Consider the following 27,302-nt stretch of genomic DNA (forward strand, 5'->3'; position numbering starts at 1 on the left):
TCTATAGCATATATGTTGAGCTTTTCTTAACACCTTTAGCAGTAAACTAAATTGCATTTTACTAAACAACAATTCAGATTTCATAGGTTTTGCTCATTGTAAAGTATGGGAACAGTGGAGTTACGAATTATCATTTGAACACAACCTGCCTATGAGTTTTTACTGCTTTCACACTGATCAGTTAACATTCATCCAAAGATATTTGAAGCTTTGTTCCCAGTGGACTTTTATACCTGCTTTTTATATAAGCTTTAAGTTATTACACTTTTAATATTTATGTAACAACACATCTTTAAGATAATCTAATGAATTTAGAACTCAACATATGGACATTTAGCCAACAGTGAGTATGTTTTTTAAGATTTATATTTTTCAAAATTTTTTTTGTATTTTTCAAAATTTCACCAAAATATGTATATAAAAGTTTTTATGTTCATAATGGTATTAATTTCTGAGGACATTTTATGTGGTCTTTGTCATCACATCTGTGATATAATACACATACCTTCATAAATAAAGCTGTGCTTTGAGTTTAAAAAAAAAATATATTTTATAACATCTCCTTGTTTTTCTATCAAGCATTTGTCATATTACACTTACATAGCAGAAATGTGTAATAATCTTAAGTTACTAGCTACAGACAGGCAAGTGGAATATTTTCTAAACATGGATCTTACAAATCTTGTTAAATTGCATCAGTTTTATTTATTTGCAAGTGTTACTTAAATTTCACTCAATGATTTCTTGTATGCAAAGTTGTGCAGATTTAAAATCCCAAGACTTTTCAGAAAATCTTATAAGCATTGATTTTAGATAATTAATAATTTCCTTCCATAATGATGACTTAATCACAATATCTAGATGCAGATAATAACAACTAGTACAAAGTACAAAGAACTGTCATGCTAAGACCGTAGTCACCACCTCTCAGATGTTCTTTCTCTCTGTCCTACTTTGAAAGGAGAGTTAGCTGTTTTAAAACCCAAGAGTTAAACTTCTGGGTAAACTGTGTGCCCAGTTTGGTCAGTAAGTGGTAAACACTTTCTAGAATAGCACTTTGTTATTCACACATGGACTTATGTAACGTTTCATCTTCATGTTTTTGTTAACACATACATAATAAATTCACTTGAAACAATGCGGGAAAAAGCACACAATGGAATTTAACAGAACGTCAAAGGTAAAGCTAGAGTACAATTTTATAAGGTATCATTTACAAGACTTCCTGTCGTATACAATTAGATACTAGGAGTGAACATATTCAAGTACATTTATCATCACCATTAATAACATGATTTGGATATTTTATTATACGTTACATGTACATTACAAAGTGTATAAATCAAAGGAATGTAAAGTGATAATCTAACTTATCCCAAAAGAGTAAAATGGGAATTGGATATAGATGATGTTCAATTATAGTCATACAATCTAAATTCATTTAAATACTGTATAATCTAAAGCTCACAAAACACATTGTAATTGCTATCACAAGCCAACTGATTCCGCAGTTTCTCCCCATTCATGTCTTAAGATAAAATAATATTTTGTGACCTTCGTCATCCATTAGAGAGAGATTCTCCAAATAATAATAATACTGCCTTGAAAATAAAACAGAATTACCAGAGGATACTGGTGCTAAAAACATTGTATCAAATTGAAACTTTTAAAAATTAAGTAGGAATATTTTATATGATTTTAACAGTAATCCTTTGTCACAAGGTTATTAAACCATCTCAGTGAAGGTTGAACATAGTTGCCAGACAGATGTCCCATAGAAATATATTCTGCATAATGTTTCCATACCAAATAATGTGTGTGTTTACTGAACTTCACATAGAGGATGTTTTTCTTTTATTTAGCTGACAGGAAAATAAATTTGAAAGCCTTTTTTAAGATTTTAATTCTAGCAGAATTTTGTGATAGCTTCTATTGGGTAAATATGCATGAGAATACTTTCTTTATAACTTCTCAGCTTTATTTATAACTTTTTATTATTGCTTTTTGATACAATTTAGTTGGTGGTGGGCTCTCTCCTCCTCCTCCCCCAAATTCCCTCCCCTCTCCAATGTTCTCCTCTCTAGAATCATAATGTGTGTCCATTGTGAATTTTCCCAATTCCATCATGTTTCCACTGGAGTGTCTCCCAGTCATGCAGGAGAATAACTTTTCATTGTAGGTTAATTCTTGTATCCTGGGGCACTAATATAAGTACCATGAGGATTAGGCCTCCGTTGCTTATGGTTCGTATCAATAACAGTTATATGTGGACGCTGACTGTTTTAGGTGGTTATAAACAATCCACCTCTTGTGGATGGTCAATTAATGAATAACATCACAAGTTCTTTTTACATTAGGTACAAGTAAGTATGAATTAACATTTTTTAACATAGAGTAAGATTCACATATGATATCTCTAGATTTGATATTATATTATATTAGATTAGATTAGATTAGATTAGATTATAGCAAGCATACGATATCTGATCTTTTGGGATTGGCTCATTTCCCTTAGCATTATGGTCTCTAGTTTGACCCATTTGGCCACGAAGTAATGCATTTCATTTTTTTTTAAATCACTGAGTAGTATTCCACACTGTAGATGAACCATAGTTTCTTTATCCAGTTCTCTGTTGATGGGCATTTAGGTTGCTTCCAAGTTCTTGCAATTGTCGATTGTGCTGCAATAAACATTGGGGTGCATGTTGCGTTGTCGTATAACACATTTTTCTGATATATTCCTAGAAGCGCATTGCTGGATTATATGCATATTATAGGGCAGTGGTGATGATAATAGTCTGGTACTGGTACAGAAACAGGGAGGAAGATCAATGAAGTAAAATAGAAGATCCAGAAGGAAATCCACACATGCACAATTACTTAATCTTTGACAAGAAAACAGAAAGCAGTCCTGATAAAAAAGGAAGGAATCTTCAATAAATGCTGTTGGGACAGCTGGCTAATAGCGTGTAAAAACAAGAAGCAAGACCCACAAGTTTCACCATACACAAAGACCAAATCTACATGGATTAAAGATCTAAACCTACATCCAGAGACCATCAAACTTTTGGAAGAAAACATTGAACATACTCTGCAAGACATAGGAGTGGGCAAAAACTTCCTATAAAAAACACCAAAAGCAAAAGAAGTCAAGACCAAAATAAACAAATGGGACTAGATTAAGAAGTTTCTGCACAGCAAAGGAAACAATCAACAAAATAAATAAGAAACCGAAAGAGTGGGAGAAGATCTTTGCACATGACACAGAAGACAAAGGGCTAATTTCCAGAATATATGGAGAGCTCAAAAACAACAGTAAAATCAAAACAAATAAACCAGTCAAGAAATGGGCACAGGAAATGGGCAGACACTTTACAAAGAAGCAAATTCAGATGGCTAACAAACACAGGAAAAAATGCTCAAGCTTTCTGGCAATAAGCAAAGTTCAAATAAAAACAACCCTGAGGTTCCACCTAATGCCTGAAACAATCTCCCATATACAGAAAAATACCAGCAATACCTGCTGGCAAGGTTGTGGAGAAAAGGCCACCCTACTCCACTGCTGGTGGGAATGCAGGATAGTGCAGCCTCTATGGAAATCAGTATGGAGAACAATAATGCAATTAAAAATTCACCTACCATATGTCCCAGCTTTATTTATAACTTTTAGGAAGTTAACTTTTAGAGCATTAATACTAAGAATGTCAAAAATTATTAGATGAGGGAACTGAAATATTTGAGCCCTTGACACTCATGTCAAGTCAGAAGTTTCTCACGCTTATCTTTGGCCTGGCCTAACCCTGGCCATTACAGCCAACTGTGGAGTGAACCAGACGTTGGAAAATTTCTTTATCTCTACTTCTATCTGTGTTGTTCTTTTCAACAAATAAATGCATATTTTGCAAAAATAAAAAAAAATTCAGGGCATAGGTCTTTGTAAAATTGTATGGCAATGTATCTGAATGAAATAAACCTTGTAGGAGAAATAAGTAAATTTCCTAGAGATCACCCATGAGAAGATTTGTGCTTAAATATTTATATTTTACTTATAACCAACTCAAAAGCTAAAAGTATTTGGGAGTAGTTAGCATCATGAGATGGAAAGCTAGATCATCTTTCTTAGCACATCATTTTGTAGTACACCCTCTCTGAATTAGCTTAGGCTACATGCTGGCTAAACACATTTGGTCACAATGTTCTCATATGAAAAATGGGATAATTAGAGTTATATCCTCCCCATGGCTTTTGGGATAAATAAATTGTGCTCATACATTTTAAGGACTTTATTAAAATCTGTAATATTATTAGGAAAACAAATATTCATTAACTATGTACTTTCCAACGTACTTGATTAAATTCTACTATTTGATATGTTAATAAATACTTTAACGGGAACTACAAGGGCTCTGGGGTAAAATTATTGTTGAGAAATCAAGGTTTTAGCAAAGTCAACTGTATGTACTTTACAGCGTTATTCCAATTTATTTTGTTACTCATTTATTTTAGTTTTTTAATGGATAACTAAATCTGTCTTCAGAGAGTAAGTGATTTGATTGGTAGAGTATGATAAAATCAAAGATGAAGAATATACCCATGCATGCATTGGACTACAATGTTTGTCAGATTTAGCTCCCCAACTTCATCTTACAGAAGAAAATGCAGTGCCGGTCTATAATGCAACCAGAATAAGATTTTCAGAATGAAGCTTTCCAGCAATGTGATATATGAAATTGTGCATCTGTGGTGATAGTGCTCTAGTTCCACATAAAGGTTTTGTTTTTAATTAGATACCAAGGCTTTTATTAATTGAGTAGATAGCATTTTAAACCAAATGCCTGACTTGCCAAGTTAATAATTTACATATATTGCTTTTAAAAAGAGGGTTGCCATGGCAGAGATTGGAATAACTTCATTAAGTGATAGTTTATAATAAGAAATAAATTCCATGAAACTATAGTGATCTATTTCATGCACAGAAATTTAAGGTTGAAAGAATATTTTTAGAGTAACAACACATGACATAAACAATACATTGAACAGTCACCTACCACTTTATGTAATAGAGTCTGTATTGAATGTTTCTATAAGAACAAGGACTGCTTAAAAATAAGAGGATTGTACGGCTAAAAAATAACAGGGCCCAGCACAGTAGCTCAATTAACTAATCCTCTTCTTCAAGCATCGGTATACCTTGTGGCCACCAGTTCATATCTTGGTTCCACTTCTCATCCAGCTCCCTGTATGTGTCCTGGAAAAAACAGCAAAAGATGGCCCAAAGCCCTGACATCCTGCACCCACATGGGCGATTGAAAAGTTCCTCATTCCTGGTTTCAAATCAACTCAGTTCTGACCTTTGTGACCAAATGGAAAGTGAATCAGCAGATGGAAAATCCTCCTCTCTGTGTCTTCTTTCTCTGTATATCTCTCTTTCCGATAAAAACAAAGTCGCCTTATAAAATGAAGAATAAAAAACACTTACTTAAATTTTATGTGGATTTTTCCCAATTTTTTCTATTCTGCCAAATTAAGCATCATCAATTCATAGTAATTTAAAAAGAAACTATTTCTTAAACATGGTGTACCATGAACCTGAGGAAGATAGTTTTCATTGTGGTTGACTGATAGGTGTGTGCTTGTGGCGAATTAACATTATAATTTCATTTCAGGAACACTAACCAGTCTTCACAGTAGAGATTCATGTAATACTCTTTCAGCAGATGTTGTAAGATTGGTAGCTGTGACTATTGTGATCAATAAAATATGCCTATAACCAAACATTTCGGAAGGTTCTTGTATCTTCCAAATGAGTTGGTAGAATCCAAAATATTTATTGTGCAGAAACGGTTCTAGTTTCTCTCTGTATCTCCATATCAAAACAATGTTAAACAGGTCCTTACTAAACCTGCTAATTATCAGCTTGTAATAACTGTCAAACACACACAAACACATACACATATACAAAGATTTAAAAGTGTTGCCAAAAGCAAAAAAGAAGACAAATTGGCATCCTCAATGCACACCTGTATACGATGTAGCTCAGTTTCCTGCAGGACAATTTGATCTATTTGCACATTTTACAATAGTGTCTGTGACTTTTTAAGGACCAAGAAATGGTGCTTGTATAATATTCATTAACATTGAAAGTTTCCATGAACTTAGGAAATAATCATATTTAAAGCTGTTAACTTCCTGAAAATTTTAATTCTATTTTTTCCTCATATGACAGGTTATATATCAGTAATTTCTGAAAGCTTAGGATTTAACAGTCCATGAAAAAAAATTACCTATGACATTTTCTCTGAGTCAGGGTTTTTCTGCAATGAAATGCTGTAATTATCTGTCAGTGCTATGACAATGGAAATGGTTTACCCCAGGGGAAAGAGCAAAGAAAGGATTATCTTTTCAAAAAGCCATGCGATTAATCTTAGAGATAGCCTTGTTACCTTAGAGCATACCATTGTATAAAATATAAGCATGAAGTCAAAGCCAGATTTAACAATGTGGCTTCATTTTCAATAAAAATGTAGCTAGGAAGTATTGGCTCTGCATGTCAGTTGCATCGTTGTTGATCGATTGAAAATTAAAATTTAATTCATTCACATAGCCCAAAACCATTAGAAAAATGCATGTATTGGCTTGTTATAGTTCAATTAAGATCAGCTGTTTTTAATGAATTATTTATTTTATTGGAAAGGGAGATTTACAGATAGAAGTAGAGACAAAGAAAAACATCTTGCATTGGTTGGTACACACCCCAAGTAGCCAAAACAGCTAGAACTGACCTGTTCAGGAGCTTCCTAGGGTCTTACAGGCGCAGGGTCCTCCTGTACTGTTTTCCCAGGTATCTAAGGCTGCATACAGGGAGCTCGATTTGAAATGGAGCAGGCAGGACACAAAAGGGTGTGCATATGGGGTCCTGGCATGTGCAAGGTTAGGATTTAGCCATTGAGCCATCGTGCTGTGTCTGAACTATCAGCTTTATTATTAAGAATTCTCAAGTAAGGACATCTTCCCTGGATGACATTATAGAAGTTTGATCTTGGAGAGTTGTCTTTAAATAAGACAAGCTGCTGTACTATCAGATTGCATGGGGGGGGAGGGATTCTTTGGTATACTCACAAAGGCCAACAGCAGCTGAGTCTTGAACAGCAGTTCTAGTTAGGAGTTACAAGCTCTGGGTCTCCTGTATGGGTGGCAGGCAACCAGCTAATTGAGCCATCATCTGGTTTCTTCCAGGATGTGTATTTAAGGGATTTAGAGTGTGGAGCAGTCAGGATTTTCATCTAGGCTCTCACATGGGATGCAGATGTCCCAACCCAATGCCAACTCAATGCCAACCCAATGCCAACCCAATGCCAGTCCCAAGAGATCACACAGATTGCAAAACTATAAAGCCTGTGATACATGACATGCATTGCTTTGTTACAGTGTTCCTATTTTAAGAATAGGGCCATATGTCATTTGTCAATTATGATTATTGTGTCAATTCTTTAAGGCCTTTCAGTCTTGATGCCAAACAGATCCATTTTATTTTTATTCTGCTAATGATTTACAAAATTCCTTTACCTATAGTAAGTTATAAATCGTTAATCTTTAGAGGTATGAAGAATCCAGAGGTATATTGAAATACAAGAAAATAGTTCATAATTATCGATTGCATTTCAATGGCTTTGGTGCTGATCATTACCCATTTCAGGTCTTATCTTTACGTTTGATGATTTTATTTAAATTCTCTGTAGTTACAGAACTTGTTTGCTAATAAAACAATTGTTATTTCTTAATATTCAAAGCAATTTGTATGTCTGATAGCTTTTGTGTTTATCCAAGGAGTATTATTTATTTTAAAAAATAGATGTAGGTTTTCCAATTATTTGGTATCTAAAAAGGAAAGTCCAACTTGAGTAAATGCAGAGGTAAATTGTAATCCTGTGACTAGAGGACGAAAGGGTCATAGAGTGACCCAAGTGAAGTACACTATTAGCATGAGCTATTTTGGTTTTTCTCTCCTAGAAGATCCCAGAATTGACAATTGTGATTACACACCATAAAATCGTAGCAATTCGCTAAAATGATTCAGTTTGTAGGTTCCAAAATGTGTAGTATTATCTAGTGAAATACATGAAGATAATTTAGCATGAAACATTTACTTGAGGATAATATTTTTTTAAAGCTTTATGCCTAAATGTTGGCATTCCTAATAATATTCTTTCCACTCAACTCCGAGCACATTCTTTTTCCAATATTATTTCTAAATGATAAAAATTGCCTGACTTAAGATCATACAGGAACTGATATCTTGGCTTTGTGATGGTGGATGGTCCTGACAGTAAGTCTGAAAGAGTTTTGGCTATTTTTATCACTGACCATGATTCCAAAAGAAGGCAAATTGAATCCCTTGTTGAAGTGTTGCATAATTAGTTTATAAAATTACAACCCTGGATATTTAATGAGCCATATAAATTATATCAATACTGGTCCCAATTTTCAGCATATCAATAAGGAATAAATCCATCTTTGTATATAAAATTATTCTTGCATTTAGCCAAGGTTGAACTTTAATCTGTGTTTAAAATTTTCTTTATCTGAAGAAGGAACCTCTGGCTTAACATTACAAATTAGTTCTATTAATAAAATTTATAGACACATAATTCATCTGGGACATTGAAATGTGTCAAGTATCTTTGCGTTTTGTCACAAAATTGTAAATAAGGGAGAACTCAAAATGTCATTGAGTTTTTGAAATAATGAAATGTGAAGAATGCCAATTACTTCTAAGTATTTTAATATATTTTTACGCATTGAAGTACCAACACTTTGCCAAATGAGTATTAAAAAAAGCAGAGATTTTTAGGTGGTAAAGATTCTATGAGTTGACCTTGAGAAACACAAAATCAAGACTAGTGATTAGGAAAAAAAATATGCTTAAGGAAAGAAATTACAAGGTGATATTTTAAAAACTGCTGTATGTGGCAATAATTATTTGAAATAATAACCTTATTGCAAAGTAAGGAACTTTCTTAAGTAATTATTTTATGTTATGTAAAAATAGTAGAACTTTTTACATGAGCGTAGAAAAGAACCTGTGCTTTTTCAAAATAAAAGCATAAATTTTTGAACTTCATTTTTACCCAAATTGGTAACTTGCAACAAAGCATTTATAAATAGTTTTTCTTATGAAAAACTTTCACAGTTACCTATATTTATTTTAACATATTTAAGTACAAGTACAAAGCGAATACTTGTAGATATTACAAAAACAAATAAATAAGCAGATTTCCTCAGACAGAACGTCTTAATAACACACTATACAAAACAACATTTTACTGTCTTCTTTCCTATCCTTGCAGAAAATAGTAAACTTTTAAAAAAATCTTTTAATTTTAATAAACACAATAATAAGAAACACATTTTTCTGTTACCAAAAAGCTAGTTTGTAGATTCCCTTAAATAAAAAGAAGTACTTCAATACATCATTTTTATTCATCCATTTAACATTTTAGAATACATTTAATGAGATTATCACTAACTCATTCTCACTAGCTTTCTAAAATGTAAATCATCAGGTGTTTCAATAAGGTATTAATTTGAGGGATTAAAGTCAATATATCTCTAAATTATAACTTAATGTATTAAGTTCTATTTTTGCAGCCTTCTCAAGAAGAATTTTTTTTAGATACTGCAATTTAGGTCATTTGTGTTTCTGTATGACCTTTTAGAACTAACTTATTCAATCCGAAAGTTTTGTTACCAATTTATTTACATTGTCTTTGATCTTCATTTATATATAGGAAAACAGCATCTTAAGTGAATTTGAATCTGACCATCTTTTAGAGTGCAATATGTCTCTATAAAGTATTTTTATAAAACTTTTCAGCAACATTTTTAGTCTATAAACCTCACACAGGTTGTAAAATCAGTGCCCAGAAACGTGACACTTGATAATTTTTGAATTTATTTGAGAGACAGAAATTGTAATTTATTTGAGAGATGGATAGAGAAGGAAAGACAAAACGAACAGAAATAGAGAGAGCTCTCATCCACAGATTCACTTCCTAAATGTTTTCAATGACCAGGCTGAGCAAAGGCTGACGCTAGAAGGTGCTAAGGTAATTCAGTTTTCCCCTTCAGTTGGCAGAAATCTAATTACTCGATCCACCACCTGCTGCATCCCAGGACACACACTGGCAATCAAGAGCAGAGTCAGGATTCAAACCTTGGCCCTCTGGAATATGGGGAGCAGGCATTTTAAGCACAAGGCCAATTCTGCACCAGGCCAGTAGTTGGCTTTTCTTACATAATTTGAGGTAAATGCGAAGTTCCTTCTTTCGACATGTGTATCTAGTTTTTTTCAGAGTACCATTTGCTATAAAGAACATCTTTTCTTCAGTGTATGTGTTTTTTTTTTTTTTTTGCTATTCATACTATTTTCCTTCTAAGATTTTAATTACTTTTTCTCATTAAGTTCCTTGATAACATCTCATAGGTATGTTAAAACTGTTCATTTTTTTAATTGACTTCAGCCATTTGGGGGTTGATAAGTGTCTATTCTATTTTATATTTCCCACATTTTCACTGACTTTTATAAACAGATTATCTAATTTTTTGGAGTTTTAGTTTCATTATTTCAGCTAAAGCAATTTCATTTTTATAATGCCCATGATAAATATGTTTTTATCTGGAACATTGTGAGGTCTGTTCGCATTTATTTCTTTAAACATATGTTCAGCTAATTAAAAAATCATAATAGCCACTTTAGAGGGATTTTTAAATTTCTGTTAAATATCCTACTCAATGATTTATTTTCTTTCTGCTTTTAGTTACTTACTTGAAAGTCAGAGCCACAGAGAGAGGAAGAAGGAATTATAGGAGAAGAGAGTATCTTCTACCCACTGGCTCACTACCCAGATGTGCACAGTGGCAGAGCAGGGCAAAGTGGAAGCCAGGAGCTAAAATATTCTTCCTAGCTTCCCACGTGGATGGCAGAGGCATGAACACCCAGGACATCATCCACTACTTTACCCTTCCAGTAGCAAGGAGTTGGGTCAGAAGTAGAACAGCCAGGTCATGAAAGAGTTTCCATGTTTGATTCCACGGTGTAAACATTTTTAGCTTTAACCTTGACTTAGTTGAAGCTTAGCTATGACCTGATTTTAGAGTAGATTGCAGTCTGTCTAGTAGGTGACCACACCTTTTTCAAGGATATGAGGTCCTTAAGTTCCTCAAGGTTATTTACAGAAAGAAGATCAGGTGGAGGCATGCCTCTCCATGGTAAGGCCCCTGGTATGGCAGGGATAGATGTTTGGAATGTCAGCATCCAGGGCCTGTGAACCCCTAACTCCATTGTCTTCAGGGCAACTAGTCTTGGATGCTGGCAATATACTACTGCTAATATAATGGCATGTATGTTTTTATATGTATACACATATATACTTATACAAATACACATACACACATATTGAGCTTTAAGTATTTCTCTTGAAAACACAGACTTTGGATGCTGACATTGGTGGCATAACAGGTAAAGTGGCTTCATGCAAAGCCGGCATACCATATGGACACATGTTTGAGTATCAACTACACTACTTGTCCTTTTTAGTTATGTGGTAATAATTGTTGTTGAGTGGTGAAGGGTGATCTATGTACTTGGGTACATGCACCCACATGGGAGACTAGGGAAAAGCTTATGGGTCCTGGCTTCATACTGTGCCATGTCTGGTCATTGGGGGGTCATTTGAGAAGTGACACAGAAGATGAACAACCTCCCTTTCTCTGCCTTCCAATTCTGTCTATAATTTTGACTTTTCAATAAATAAATCTTATTTTCAAAAAAGAAAGATTTGGTTCTATATTGCCTTTTAATATCCGCCTTGGTTAGCTATAAGCATTGACTGATTTAATGGAGATGAACCAGTGGCATACTATTTTCTGTGCTGTTCATTTTCTAGGGTGATTTGCTTCTAATATATAACTACAGGTATTATTTTTCAGAGAATTACAAAGGGACCCTGAAGATGTATTAACCTAAAGTGAACTAATCAAGCTTTACCATCTCTAATTTATATAAAGCAATTCATCTTTTTTTGAATATTTTACAGTTGCTGCTGTTCAGTACACATTATCTAATTGTGCCTACAGAAACGGAAAAAGATAAAATGTGTGTTGAAAATAATACCATGTATTATAGTAATTGTAATCTAATTTTTAAACTACAGAAAAACTGATACCTTCACATAGAAATGTCTGATTTAAATTTGCTTTTGAACATGCTATATATTTTAAAATAATGGGTATAAATGATTTGGGAATATAACTTAAAGACTCGAGGTCAGTATTAAAATAAGCCGTATCATTTAGAATAATTTTTAGCCTGAAAAAAATATAGCTGGATTTTTTAAAGAAATATATCAGATTTAAACTATTCTGAAATTGCAAAACTGAAATTTCTGTCCTCACATCTTTAGTGCTTCTACAGTTCTGACAGAATAATCTCCTGATAATATTTTAATAGTTAGATTTCCAAGCCTGTTCTTAGCTGAAAGTCAAAAATCATTTGTGATTCAGCTACGTTATAGTTTAAATCCCTGGAGCCTTTAATTATCAGTCTCTTTTTTCTGAAAATCTGCATTTTTCCTTTGTGTTTCCATTTCATTATGGTATTGAAAGGGCAACTCAGGCTAGCCACTATTTTCATGAATACTGACTTAACTGGAAAGTAATTTCATATTTAAATGGCATTCGTGAAGCACTTTGAATACAACAGTGAAATCTGTTGTTCTGAACATGCATTAAGTACAGTTCCTGCTTCATGGTTTTAGATATGCTCTATAGTTTTGATTGTAAAAAGCTATAAACTCAATAATTAACCATATTAAGACTATATAATGAAATATTTTGAAATTTAATTGTTATTAGTGTGTATAATATCAATTACTCCTTACTTGCCTTGAAAGTTTGAAGCGCCTCCTTCCTAACTTTTCTTGCTATTCAAGTAAGTTCTATAACAGAGAATGACATTTAAAACATAATAAATATGACAGCATGGATATGGTTTGCTGATTCAAACATCTTGATTCGCTTAAGCATTGAACGGTAATTCTGTTTTGAAGAAATTAAATGATGGAAACCTAATCTGACTATAGTGTTTAACGGGTGGGGTTTTGGGGAAGTAATTAAGTTTAGGAAAGGTATCAGTGTGAGGCACTGATCACTAAGTATGGAAGAGAGAGAAACCAAGGAGCAGTGTGTGTGTTTTCTATCTTTTGCCATGTAGTTTCTACATCACCTCTAGATTGCTCATGAAAGGTCAACATTGGGCCAGTCATGATAGCCTTGGGAATAAATCCTCACCTTGCAACTTGGGCAGCAGTTCATGTCCCAGCTGCTCAGCTTCCCATCCAGCTCCCTGCCTGTGACCTGGGAGGGCACTGGATGGTCCAGGATAGTGAGAACCTACACCTGTATGGAAGACCTGGGAGAGGTTCCTGGTGCCTGGCTTCTGATCACCTTAGCTTCAGCCAGTGAGTACATTTGAGGGATGAACTAATGGACAGAAGATCTTTCTTTTGTCTTTCCTGCCTCTGTAGATCTGCCTTTGCCAGTAAAAAAAAAAAAAGGTCTTAAAAATAGTAAGCCAAAATAAGTGTTGCTCTATTCATATTTGTATCATGGTCACATTATGTCTGAAATAATTGCTTTCTTTACTACCACTTCCATATCTCTTGCCCTTAGCAGGCATTTCAGAAGGTCATGGTTGATTACTTAGGTGTGTGACCCAGACCTTCATTTTAATGAATTTGAGTCATTTATAACCTTGACAGGTATACACTGTCGTACGTTTACTTTCACATGTTAACATACATGTTAAGGTTTTGCCTGTACTGCAGATAGGCTATTCCTTGCTTCCACGCTGAAGTATTAGTTGAGTCTCACCTTGATACACTGAATCAATCATTGTAGCCATCATCAAAGATCTTATAGGCCAATTGGCTATCAGGTATGAGCAAAACAATCTAGTACCATTCTCATCCATGTGGAGGGCCTAGCTGATTTACTGAGCTGGAATTATTGTACTTTTTTCCAAATCACAGCTCATTTCCATTTTACTTAGAGAGAGATAGAGAGCAAAATGGATAGTGAGAGAAAGGGAGACAAAGGGGAAATTACCTTCCTCCCATGAACCCTCTCCCCTCACCAATTTTGGCAATGTTTGGGTTAGATCAGAGAGAAGCAAGGACCCAGTAAATCAGCTAGGCCCTCCACATGGACACAACTGCTTGAGCCATTAGCTACTGCTTCCTGAGTATTCATCAGCAGGAAGCTGATACAGATGTGGAAGAGACAGAACTAGAACTCAGGCACTGTGTGATGAGCACAATAACTAAATTTGTTAAAAGTATTGTGTCAAATTATCACCTTAAAATGTGAAGTGTGTTGAATATTAACTGATATAATGTGATGGTAACCTGTATGTGAGATGTATGGACATTGATTAATGCAACACTAACTTGTATGCAACTCCTCCCCCTTAGAGTGAGTAGCAATATTTAATGACATATCAGAACTTGTTTGTGATTTAGGGCTTGCTTATACTGTATTTAAGAGTGTGTATAGCTAAGATGATTTTCATCCCCTGTCCCCAAGGGAGTCTACAAAGAGAGGATAGGAGAGAGTGGCTGAAGGCTAACTAATCAGCCATAAGTGCTGGAGAGACTGAAACACTGAGTCAAGAATAGTGATATAAAAAGGACCCCATTCGACAGGCAAACTACTCTCAACTACTTGTGGAGGTCTCAAGTACTTGGAACCTGACACAAAGAGAGAGTTCAGAACCACCCTAATACCCCCCGTTAACTCAAGAGACTACTGTCTCTACTTCTCTCACTCTGTTCAGGGAACAGAGCAAGCAAGCACAGTCGGCTTCAGGACATGTCCTCCTTACTGAGACTTAGTGGCTCAGGAGGCCTTCTGGTAGAGGAAGAGAAGACATATAATTGAATATATATGCATAAGATTTTAATTGAAGCTGTTAATAAATAGAATTAAAATTAATTTGCTGTGTGAGTAGGAACAAAACATTGAAAGGCATGGTCATGTCAGTCACTTACTTGTGTTCAAAGGCAGTAGAATAGCTCGTGCCACACTGGATATGGGAAACGGGCATCCAAGTTGGTATCCTAAGTGCTGTGTCAAATGCCTGTCAATGTCATGTCTTTTGGTAAAAGCATGTCTCCACCAAGAACTAAAACGTTAAGATTATTAGAGCATAAAATAATATCATTAGGTCACAAAATATTGCCAGTGGACTTGTTGGAGTGGGAGTGAGTGCTGCCTCCCTCATTTTGGCCTTTTGATTTCTATACCCTTGATAAAATTGATGAATTGTTCCAGGCATTAACATGAAATTATAAAATATGAAATAGTAAAACATACATTTTCATGTAAATAAATGATGAAATAATTTATCAATCAAATGTTAATTCAGATTCACTTATGATGTACATCCTCCAGTATGTATTTTTTCATGAATTTGAAATATGTGACATTTTCTGAATACGCTTGCTGCATAATGTGGAGTACATTTCTACTTTTAAAAAGGTCCCTATGCGATTTTAACACGATGTGACTTTACTTAAAAGTACCTTTTAATATAAGTGGCCAGTAAATAATTGAACATTTGCTTTAGACTTGAAAAATCAGGGGGTAATTAATAATTTATCATTCTGGTGATGAGTGCTGGTGGGATATGTCAAAAACTGTCATAATATTCACAAGAGATATATATGGATTTTACACAAAGCTAGTGTTTTGGTATAATTATTAATTTATAGTGTTTTTTAAAGATGTACTTATTTTTATTGGGAAGGCAGATTTACAGAGAAAAGAGATGATGAGAAAGATCTTAAGTCTGCTGATTTTCTACCCAAGTGCCCCCAATGGCCTGAGCTGAGCTGATCAAAAGCCAGGAGTCAGGAGTCTCTTCAAGGTCTCCCATGCGTATGTACGGTCAGAGGCCTTGGGCCATCCTCTGCTGCCTACCCAGGCCACAAGCAGGGAGCTGGAAGGGCCGTTCAGAAGCCAGGACATGAGCCAGCCTTCATATGGGATCCTGGCACAACCAAGGAGAGGACTTTAGTCACTAGGCTATCACACTGGTTCACTAATTCATATTTTTTTAAAAGTCATTGTGTTATGTGTCATGTATAACAACTTTTTCATGCAAATATATTTAAGTGATTCAGTTTTTAAAATTATCATTTAGTGTTTTCCCACCTTATATGGTTTTTTGTACTTATAGATGAAACACATTTATTTTACCTCAGAAACTACAAATAAGATGTTCTAGATGAATATTTTACTTCCATAGCTTGTATAATTAATCATGACTTTTGCAATTACATTGTTGAATGATCAAAGTAAACATTTTTTAACTCTTAATTACTATTCATCTGGCCAATACACATATGACATACAAGAAAATTTATACCCCAAATATAATCAGTGGTTAGCTAATGAAGAATTAAGAAAATTGGTAAACATAATTAATAAGCTTTTTCTAAAAGTTTTATTTATTTTTCTTAGAAAGATAAGTTTGCAGTGAGGAGAGTTAGAGAAGTATCTTCCATCTGCTGATTCACTCCTGAAGTGGCTGCTACAGCTGATGCTGGGCCAACCTGAACCAAACCCTCTTCTTTTTTTTTTCTTAATATTTATTTTATTTTTATTGGAAAGTCAGATATACAGAGAGGAGTAAAGATAGAAAGAAAGAATGTCCATCCATTGATTCACTCCCCAAGTGGATACAATGGCTGGAGCTGAGTCAATCCGAAGCCAGGAGCCCGGAGCCTCTTCTGGGTCTCCCACATGGGTTCAGGGTCCCAAGGCTTTTGGCCATCCCCAGCTGCTTTCCCAGGACACAAGCAGAATGCTGAATGGTAAGCAGGGCCACCAGGTTTACAACTGGCACCAAAATTGGTTCCTGGGCATGCAAGGGGAGAATTATAGCCACTAGACGACTGCGCCTGGCCTGTAAAGCCACTTCTTGTGGATCTCTTGCATGGGTGCAGGGTCCCAAAGGCTTTAGGCCATCCTCTACTGCTTCCCAGGCCACAAGCAGGGAGCTGGATGGGAACTGCAGCAGCTCGGACATGAATTGGTTTTTGCATGGATCCTGGTGCTTGAAGTAGGACGACTAGCCATTTGAACCACTATGCCAGGCCTCAAATTTGCTTCTAGGTCTAATTTTTGTGAATTTTATTTTATATATTTTCTTTTTATTTTTAAAATCATTATCACTGTAGCAAAGCACTCCATTTTGAGGAATTTCAAGATGTTAAAGTTTTTTTATCCTTATCTTACAGCTTAATACAATCATTTTATTTCCTGTTATTACTAAGCATGTGGTTAATATTTTGGCATTAGAACAACAACAGCAAACTCTTTGAATCTCAGCTCTATATTAACTTATTCTGGGCTTCTATTTACTTTTTGTTCCTCAAATACAGGATATTTCAACTGTTGGATTCCTGCATAGACTTGAAAAGAAAATTATTTAAACAAATGAACACAGTGTCAAGAATATCAGTGGTGTTCTCTTATTAACTTTTAATTTCAGATGACATCAGTTCAAAATGATTAAATGATCTTGCAAGGGAATAAAGGAACTTTTAAAATTGTGATGTGATTTTTTTCCATGACAGTTTTATAATTATTTTTGTCATTTGCAATCTTAATCAGAAAATGTAATCTTGGTGATGATAATGTATAATTTTTGAAAAGTTTATTTTACTAATTCTTTTCTAAAAACCACTGTGAAAACACATCATTGAAAAACAGTTATCTCCAAATTTAAAAAAGAGAGCTAAGAACCCGAAACTATGGAAGATATGATTAATGAGCAGGTGCTTTGGGAATCAGCCTTGGTACTTATACATCATTTTTCAAATGTTTTATTATAATTTCATGTGTTATTTTTCTTATTTTAATGTAAAAGTATCTGTAAAAGGTTTCACTTTAATCTTATTTAATTTGAAAGTAATTTTTCATAGAAATTTTGTGTTAGGACTATTTATAGAATTATGTTTATTGTTTATAGAACTATGTTCATTATTTTATCTGTTCCCAGGCATATACTGTTGCAAAAACTTACATCAGGATGTGCATTTTTTATTCTTAGGAAAGATGCAGAAGAGGGAAAGAGAAATGGGGTGAGCGTTCAAAGTCAACTCACATGTATTAGGGATAAACCCTAATGTGGCAACCAACTGCAAGAACATAGATAGTGAAGATGTGGCAGTAGCCACATCTTTCTGCAGGTCGGGCCTTTTATAGCATTAGGGTCTTGGAATCTTCAGAAGGGTTGGGACTTATAGAGAAATGGGAACATGGATGCAGCCACTTTGGAAATCAGTTGTGTTGTGTGTTGCTGAAAGAAAAGAAAAAAGAAAGAGAAGAACACTACACTTTTTCTTTACTTTTGATGAAAATTTTAAAATCATTCAAAATGAATTCCATAAACCATTTTAGGCAAGTATACCCAATTAATGAAAATATATTAATGGGGTGTTATGTATTTTTTCTTATTTAAATTGGACATTTTCTTTTCTTTTTTTTTTTTTTGAGAATCAAATATTTACTTGATATTAATCCTGGCAATGAATACTACAAATAAAAAAATTATAAATAAATATCACTCAGTACTGTCATAGCTATAAGTTGTCCAAAAATACTAGCAAATAAATTTTGCTAATATAAACCATTATTGAATATTATTTAATCCTAGAAATAACGATCATGCAACATCTGCAATCTCACATAATCCATATTACAATGAAATGAATCATGTAGTCATGTAAATTAACAGTCAGAAGAAAAAAAAGGTATGTTTTTAAGACTTACTTTTTTTTATTGTAAAGTCAGATATACAGAGAGGAGAAGAAACAGAGAGGAAGATCTTTTGTCCACTGATTTTTTTTTTATATATGTATCATTTTATGGCACAGTTTCATAGGCTCTGGGATTCCCCCAGACCATTCCAAATCCCTCCCCCTATATTGAATTCCTCCATATTGTTACAATAGTACAGATCACATCCAGTCATGATTCCTTCATTGCGAGTATGGACCATGCGGAGAGTCCAGCATCTTATTGTCCAGATAAATTCGACAGTTTCATTGGGAGACCATCCTTGGTCTGAAAGTAGAGCTGTCAGAAAATTATCTCCTCCAATGAGACGTCACTACACAACTTTAACAACAGGAAGAAACATCAAAATTGACAACATCATGAAGTTAATTAACATGGTATTGAGTGACCAATATGTTAGAAAATGCAAGTTCTTATCTACATCCTGTAACTACTCCCTTAGCATCTCAATTTTAGTATATACACAACCAGGTGCTTTTTTTTCTCCCAAGCTGACATGTTTTGGAGTTTAACCTAAATCAGAGTGGCACAGGAACAGTGAAAGGATCAACATTAACATCCATCATATATAACAGCTGAACACAAACTTAACATCAAAATTTCTATGCAGTTACATCTTGTTTAGCATTAAGTCATAAATTGATAAAGTTTTTTTGGAGAGAATCTTAAGCCACAATTTAAACTTTGCAGTATATAGTGATTAAATATGGTTTTACAAAATTTTGCATTTTAACAATTGAAGAATAGAAATGTTTTAGGCAGGTGAGCAGCAGATAAATCCCCAACAACCCAGTGAGTGAGGAAGAATTTAACTTTACATCCTGCCTAGTGTAGTCCAGGAGAAGCAAATAGGGAGCCTGGCCAGTAAGTACAGGCTGAGCAATTACAAGTTAATTAGCCTTTTCTCTGGCTGTTCCAGACTTTCTATACCTACATCTATGTCTCTCTCTGTCTATCTGAAAATCCAAATGGAAACCCCCAGTGGAACTGCTTCTAAGAACTGAAAAACTAAATTTGTTTAATATTCCTCTTGTTCCACTACAGGTCAGGAGTGCAGAGAAATTCTCCACCTTCTTAGAATATTTGAGGAAGACTTTAAGTGTAACTTATTTTTTATAGATAACAAATTCTTAACAGACTTAGACATTAGAAAAGCCATAGAAATGTATGGTGGGATCCCAGAACAACCCTGACACCCTCTTGAATGAGGTTGTGTGTACAGAGCAGGAGGGGATCTCAGTGTGGAACAGGAGGTTAAGAGGAGGTCTGTATCCTAGTCCCGGAGACTCCTGGAGGCCTCACAAGTGCTTTTGCCACAGAAGCAATGAATATTTCATCGAGGATTGTCAGTATGGACACCAAGAACCATATCCTGACTGCATAGGAGATCACAGGGAATATGAATGCCCATGGAGGCTGAGAACTCTGAGATTAACCATTTCTTATTGGATTTCCCACATGGGATGGTAGCAGCTCAAAACTCTCTCATAGGGTCTGGTGACATGGGAACCACAGTCAGGAGCCCCGAGTGGCACTCAGAGATAAAAGGATTGCAAATTTCCTTCTGGACTCAGGAGAGGAGCTTCCTCTGGTCCTTATCTAGTTCCAGCCTTGGCTCCCAGGCCTCTCTTACACTGACCATCAGGGTTGCTTATGAGATTCAAAATTAGTTCAGATAGACAGAGACTAATAAAGGTCAGCTAGTTGATAATCCCTAGATGATAATGTTGATGATAATTTTTTATCTTACTGATCAGAGTGTTATATTCTTAATGTTAAAAAGCAAACTTTCTATTTATCTCAATTTGTTTCAACTTAAAAATTTCTTACTTTTTCAGATAACTTAAAAAGTGCCTCAGATTTAAATCAAATTTACAGATTTGAAAGCTGTATGCAAGAGCTATTTTTTGAGTAGTTGCCAAATACCTTTTCAATTATAATTCTGTTGATATTCATTTTATTTCTGCATTTGTTTTCTATCATACACTGGATGGTAATGTATGCCTTTGCAAGTACTCCTAAAGGTTAACAGAGTGGGTTTATGGGTAAGGGTCACATGTGATTTTAATTTTAAAAATGAGTGCCTAGATGCTTTCTGCAAATGCTATGATACTATACAAATACTACCCATCTTCTTCATGCACAAGAGCCACAAATTTACTCTTAAAACAAATTTCTCTTACCTATAGCTAAGTGACCAAGACCTTAAGTTTTGTTTCTTTGAACTTGAAAACCAGCCCATTTTGATTTTTCAGTTATATGAATCACCTTTATATTCTTTGACTAGTTTCTCTTAATTTATGTTACCTTATTGTGAACTTGCAAGACCTACATTAGCATGATTCTCATCTGTTTTCTCTAAATGAGCCATTTATTAATTGAGCTCATCAGACTTTTACCTATTGAACATTTGTCCATTTAATTTACCATGTATTTCTCAGATTACACTATGTATATTTTGTATTACTAGTATTTCATAAGCTCTTTTAAACTGTATTCATTAACCTTCTAGGAGATCTTTAATATAGCACTGTTTGCATATCAAATGTTTTAATCAGATTGAAATTTATTTCTCTACTTGGTAAAAATGTTGCATACATTATTCACTTCCTTTTCTGATAAATACTGGGTTATATCAGCAACATTTACAATTCATTTCAAAGCATTCACTTTACATAAAATATGGCACTTTTGTGTGTGCCAACACGATACTCTTATATATAGGGTTGTATCTGTGATTGTTGTGTGTTTCTGAATATTTTGTTGATTTTTAAGAAATAGCTACTGAAAGGCAGAGTTCTGTTGCACTTCCATCCAAATTATTGCAATGGCGAAGGTTGGGCCAGGCTGAAGCCAAGACCTAGGGGGTTGATTTGGATCTCCCACAGTGCAGAAGGTTCCGGAGCACACGGCCATCTTCTGCTCTTTACGCAGGTGTGAAGGATAGCAACTGGAGCAGCTGGGGCTGGCACTGCACTGCAAGTAGCAGCCTAATGAGCACTGCCACAGTCTATCCCACTTCTTGCGGTTCTTACCTCAATATCAGTTGACCTACTTGTACACTTGTCTTTTTTGATTTCACCTAGTCATTTCTGATATCTCATAGACCATTTAGCACTCTAGCATGAAATGGAATGAGCTTTTTGATAAAGAACCCTTATGTATTAAGGATAGTTTTTCATTTTTATCTTTCACTTTTAGTTGAGGTAAAAATTAAGCTTTTTTTCCCCACTAATTGGTGAGGAAAAAAACTATGTTCAATACATTGGTTAATATTAAATCGCCTTGGGGTCCAGTGTAGTAGCCAAGTGGCTAAAATTCTTGCCTTCTGTTCACTGGAATCCCGTAGGGATGCTAGTTCATGTCCTGGAGCCCCACTTCCCATTCAGCTCTGATTGTGGCCTGGGAAAGCAGTTGAGGATGACCCAAAACTTTGGGACCCTGCACCCATGCTGGAGGCCTGGAGGAAGCTCCTGGCCCCTGGCTTCAGATTGTCTCATCTCTGGCTCTTGTAGCCATTTGGGGATTTATAAAAACAATCTATTTTTAGAAAACAAAAATTAATGCTAAAGAAAATTTATTTATGGAACTGTGGTGAGGTCCATAATGTTGCAAAAATTAATTTCTCTTCTTCTTTTTTTAGGACACTTATTTATTAATTTATTTTTGAAAGACTGAGTTACAAGGAAAAATGAGAAACACAGATAAATGTTCCATGTGCTGGTTCACTTCTCAGATTGCTACAACTAGAACCTGTCTATCTCTGACCATAAACCATGAGCCAGTAGCTTCATCCATATCTACTGGAAACAGCTTTCAGTAATTTCAGGCACATTAGTGGGGAGTGGAGCATCCAGGACTAAAATTGGTGCACATACACATGCCTACAAGGTGATACCTTGATGCATTATGACACAGCTCTGGTTATAGTTTCTTCTTCATTTTTTCCCTTTAGTCAAAATTGAAGGCCCATATCAGTAGGATCCAATCCTCGAACATCAGTTTTTGGAACTTCTGATTCAAACTGAATTATATCACTGGCTTTCTTGATTACTCACATTGCACGCTGTATTATCATGGGACATTTTAGCCTCCATGGTGAATTTCCTATTTTTCTTTCTTTCTTTCTTTCTTTCTTTCTTTCTTTCTTTCTTTCTTTCTTTCTTTCTTTCTTTCTTTCTTTCTTTCTTTCTTTCTTTCTTTCCATCTGCCCATGATCTAAATATTCCATTGGCTCATATCTCTAAGTAATCCTATAGAGCAATCAAGCAGAAATAATTTTAAATAAATATAATCAAATTGAAAAATACATAAAAATTGGATTGATTTAAGGAATACAACTGAAAGACATATAATGCAAAAAGGTACTAAAATGTGTGAATATAGATGTAATTATAATATAAATGTAATAATATACTATTGTTATGAATGTAATAATATATTATTGTTATGAATAGAATGTCAGATGTTAACTTATGTATGTGTTTGAGTAGCTGATATTTATACATGTACAAATAAGGAAAGGCAAATATATACGTATAACCCATATAACTGTGTCTCTTAGATTTTGAACATATTTACTCTCTCTGTTCGTTTTTGGTGGTTTGCTAGTCCTGCAGTCATTTTAAACTTACCAATGACAGCTACCTACTATCCAAACCTGTTCTATCCCATTTTTCACTTCTCAATACTAGGTCCCATCTATGATTCTTTTTTCTCACATGTCTACATGTTTGAATCTGGAGGTCAAATAGTGGAAGTAAGAATGACACTGAATCATTACTTTTATGACTCACTTGAGCAATTTATAATGTCTATTCATGAACTTTTAATAAAGACAGATCTGGAGGTTTGACTTACAAAAGAGGAACACTTCAGATGAAATGCTGACTTCACTAAATATTAATTTTAGGCATATTTCAGCTTTTTGTTCTAACTGTGCTTTAAAAAAATATGTCAACATGCCAAAAATAAAGAATCTTCCTGGTTGGGATCCTTAATCCTAGTTGATCAGTCAACATTAAATGCGATGGAATATAATTTAAAAAACCTCTATACTGCTCTATATTCCTCTATACTCTATACTCCTGTTTTGATGGTATAGTGAGGTATGGAAACTGTAACTTAAGCAGACTGTGTTGAACTACAGATCAGAACTTCCACAGAGGAAAGATGTGAATCACGCAAGCAAATTGACACTTCAAGAACCTCAGCAGTACTCACAAAAGACTGAAATGAAATGGACATTTGTTTTGATTTCAAAATTGGCAACATTAGATAACTGCTTGTCATTAAACTGTTCTCAGTTTCTTCAAGAAAGCTAAGGGAAGCATTTCTGTAGAAACCAGTCCAACCATCTTTGCATGCTAACCAAAATTGGTCCATCATAGCTACACAGTTCACACACTAATTTCTGTGCCATCTAGATTTTCCCTTCAGAATGGAAACATTGATTTTCCCAGCTTCCAGGGGAGTTGAATTACAGCATTCAATGGCTGAGTTGTTCTTTTGAAATTACTCTCTAGGGGAAGCCTATATCCATTTATTTGATGGCATATTAATACAAATTTTAGACTCCTCACCTAAGTTCAAGAAAATCCCAGGGCTTGCTGTATCACCAACTGGGAAGTAAAGCCTCTGCTGCAGCCATACCAATTCAAGCTTTCCCAGCGCTCAAATCCAATGCTTTCCATTCTCTAAAAGCATTGTTATTGAATCGTCACTCAATAAACCTAGTGAACATGAGTGTCCAACTCTCCAGTCAGTAGGCATACATATGAACTATACATGGTAATGCTATTCTGCTGTTAATACCTTGTTACATATGTGATTTTATCATTTACTGTGTCAGTAATGAAATGTCTGCGGCAGGCAGTTTACAAAGGAAAATACTATTCAGCTCACAGTTATCTGGACTGAAGATTCAGAAAATGGTGAATATTCATATTTGAATCCCCCTTAGCTGCAACATTTTAGCCTCAGGGTTGCACTGTGTGTTTTCCAGGTCTCTCTTCTGGGGGGTTAACAGTGTGATTCATTGAGTTAAGTCAATATCTGGGATGTCCAAATCCCAAATTGGAATGTAAATTTCAGTCCATGTTACTTCACCTTTGATCAACTTTCTAGATATGTGAATAGTAGGACAAGAGATGATGATCCACTTGGGTCCTTCCAGCTGCAAGGCTGTGTCTATTTCCCATTCCAAAGGATATGAGATCTCTCCTCAGTGTGTGTGTGTGTGTGTGTGTGTGTGTGTGTATTGTGTTTTGAGAAGAAAATCAAGAGTACAATCATGGGAATTCTGCTCCAATGACCTTATCCAGTCCCAATAACTTCCCAAAGACCCCACCTCTAAACACCATAGTCACACTGTTTAACACTTTTACTAACACAAAATGGGGACAGTAAAACCATACCCAGAAGAGAGCATACCAATGATATTCACAAAAGGTTTCATGCTTGTTTCCCAATGTGAAATACAATCACTGATTACCAGAGACTCACCAGTCTTAATTCATTTCAGCAATAATTCTGAAGATCAAAGCCAAAGTCTTATCTGAGATTAAAACTAAACTTCATGATGTTGGAAGCTTCTGTGAAATCAAAGAACAGTGACATATTTCTTATATGTTATGACATAAGCACAAGATAAACACCTTTATTGCAAAAGGAAAAACAGTGAAATAGAAATGAATGATTGGCCTAAACCAAGATTGAAATTCAATAGGAAATACACAAAGACTAAGGCTTCCAACCTGACATTTCATGCGTACTTCTGAGAGGGTTTTCTCTTAAGAATGTTAAATGTGAAATTTCAGTTCACCACTGTCCTGGACTTAGAGAGTACTAACAATTTGGCTATGATGCTTAAATCTGAGATACTGGGAAACTGAGATTACACATCTCTTTGGGGGTAATTTCATGTTTAAACACAGCTGACTTTATTTTAAAAAATCGAAGCAAAATCGTCAGATACATGTATGAGTGGATCCAAGTGCCAGTAATGATGTAAATGAACAAGAAGTGCCATAGGAAGAAACTGTGCCATACTGTTTAGTTCTCAGCAATCCCAAACTGTGAAACAAGTACATGTTTATTTTAAGCTCATCTCAGATCTTCAGTTATGAAAAACATACAGAAAATTGATATTGAGGATAAGAAAATCACACTATACTTAAACATGTAGAAATGGCTTTAGAACTGATAACTTAGCAAATATTATTTAGGTAGACCTTGCTGCAAAAACCTTAAAATGCTACATATGGAGATACAAAACATTCTGGTGAAGCCTTATAATAAAAGTTGGCTAGGAAAGAGCTCAGTGCCATGCAGGTTGGCTAAGTGTTCATTATTAGACTCTTGCAACTGTAGTGAAGGCAACCCTAGGCACTCAGTGGAAAAAACAATAGTTCCAGTGCCTCAATCTCTTAAGAGTTAGCAGAAGGTCTAATTTAGGACTTATAGATTATTTAACGATTTTTAAAATTTATTCATTTTATTTTTGAAAGACAAGTGCTTAGGGAGATAAAAAAGAGAAAGGGAGAGACAGAGACAGAAAGAACAAGGTGGTGGAGGAAAAGGAGGAAAGAACAAAACTCAAATGAGTGAAAAATATTTTCTATCTGCTGGCTTACTACTCAATTGACTGCAGCACCAAGTTTGGCCCAGCCCCAAGGCAGGAGCCAAGACAGTATCCAGCAATAACAACAACAACAACAACAAAGCCATCATGGTCTCTCACATGGTCTCCCAAATCGACAGTCGGCCCGGGTATCTTAGCTATTATCTGCTGCCTTCTAGGATACAGTAGAAAAAAACTGGAAAGGAAATGGAATAGCAAGCACTGCAACATGTGGAAGTTGAAAGAAGCAGTTTGACCGCTGTGCCATGACACCGACCCCTGGCTAATTTACTTGTTGGAAGAAATTTAAATGTCAGTTTTAGTATGTGTGATGATGAAGGGAGCACAGAATGCAAAATATCAAAAGAAATCCCAGCATAGATGGTATTGGCTGCTTTAAGTCATGTCCACAGTTAAGATTTAGGATTAAAAGGAAGTAGTGAAAAGGAAAATAGGCAGAGTGGTGGGAAGAAGAATGCTCAAAGTTGAAGCAGAAAAATCACTTGCTAAAGAGACTTTCCCAGAGAACAGGGAATGGATTCTTTTGCAACAGCACATTTGGAAAAGGTACTAACTTATCTCAGAAATGTGAGGACAACTCTCATCACTAATAAGCCAGGGTTCCTTGGTGCAAATTCATTTCAAGAACCAATGCTACGATGGTCTCAGTGTTCTGACTTAATTGTAAAATGTTCCACAGAATTTTTAACCATAGACAAGCGATACTTATGTGTAGTTTGTGCCTGCAACAGATATTGGA

Source organism: Ochotona princeps, chromosome 3 (assembly GCF_030435755.1).
Source record: "Ochotona princeps isolate mOchPri1 chromosome 3, mOchPri1.hap1, whole genome shotgun sequence".
NCBI lineage: Eukaryota > Metazoa > Chordata > Mammalia > Lagomorpha > Ochotonidae > Ochotona > Ochotona princeps.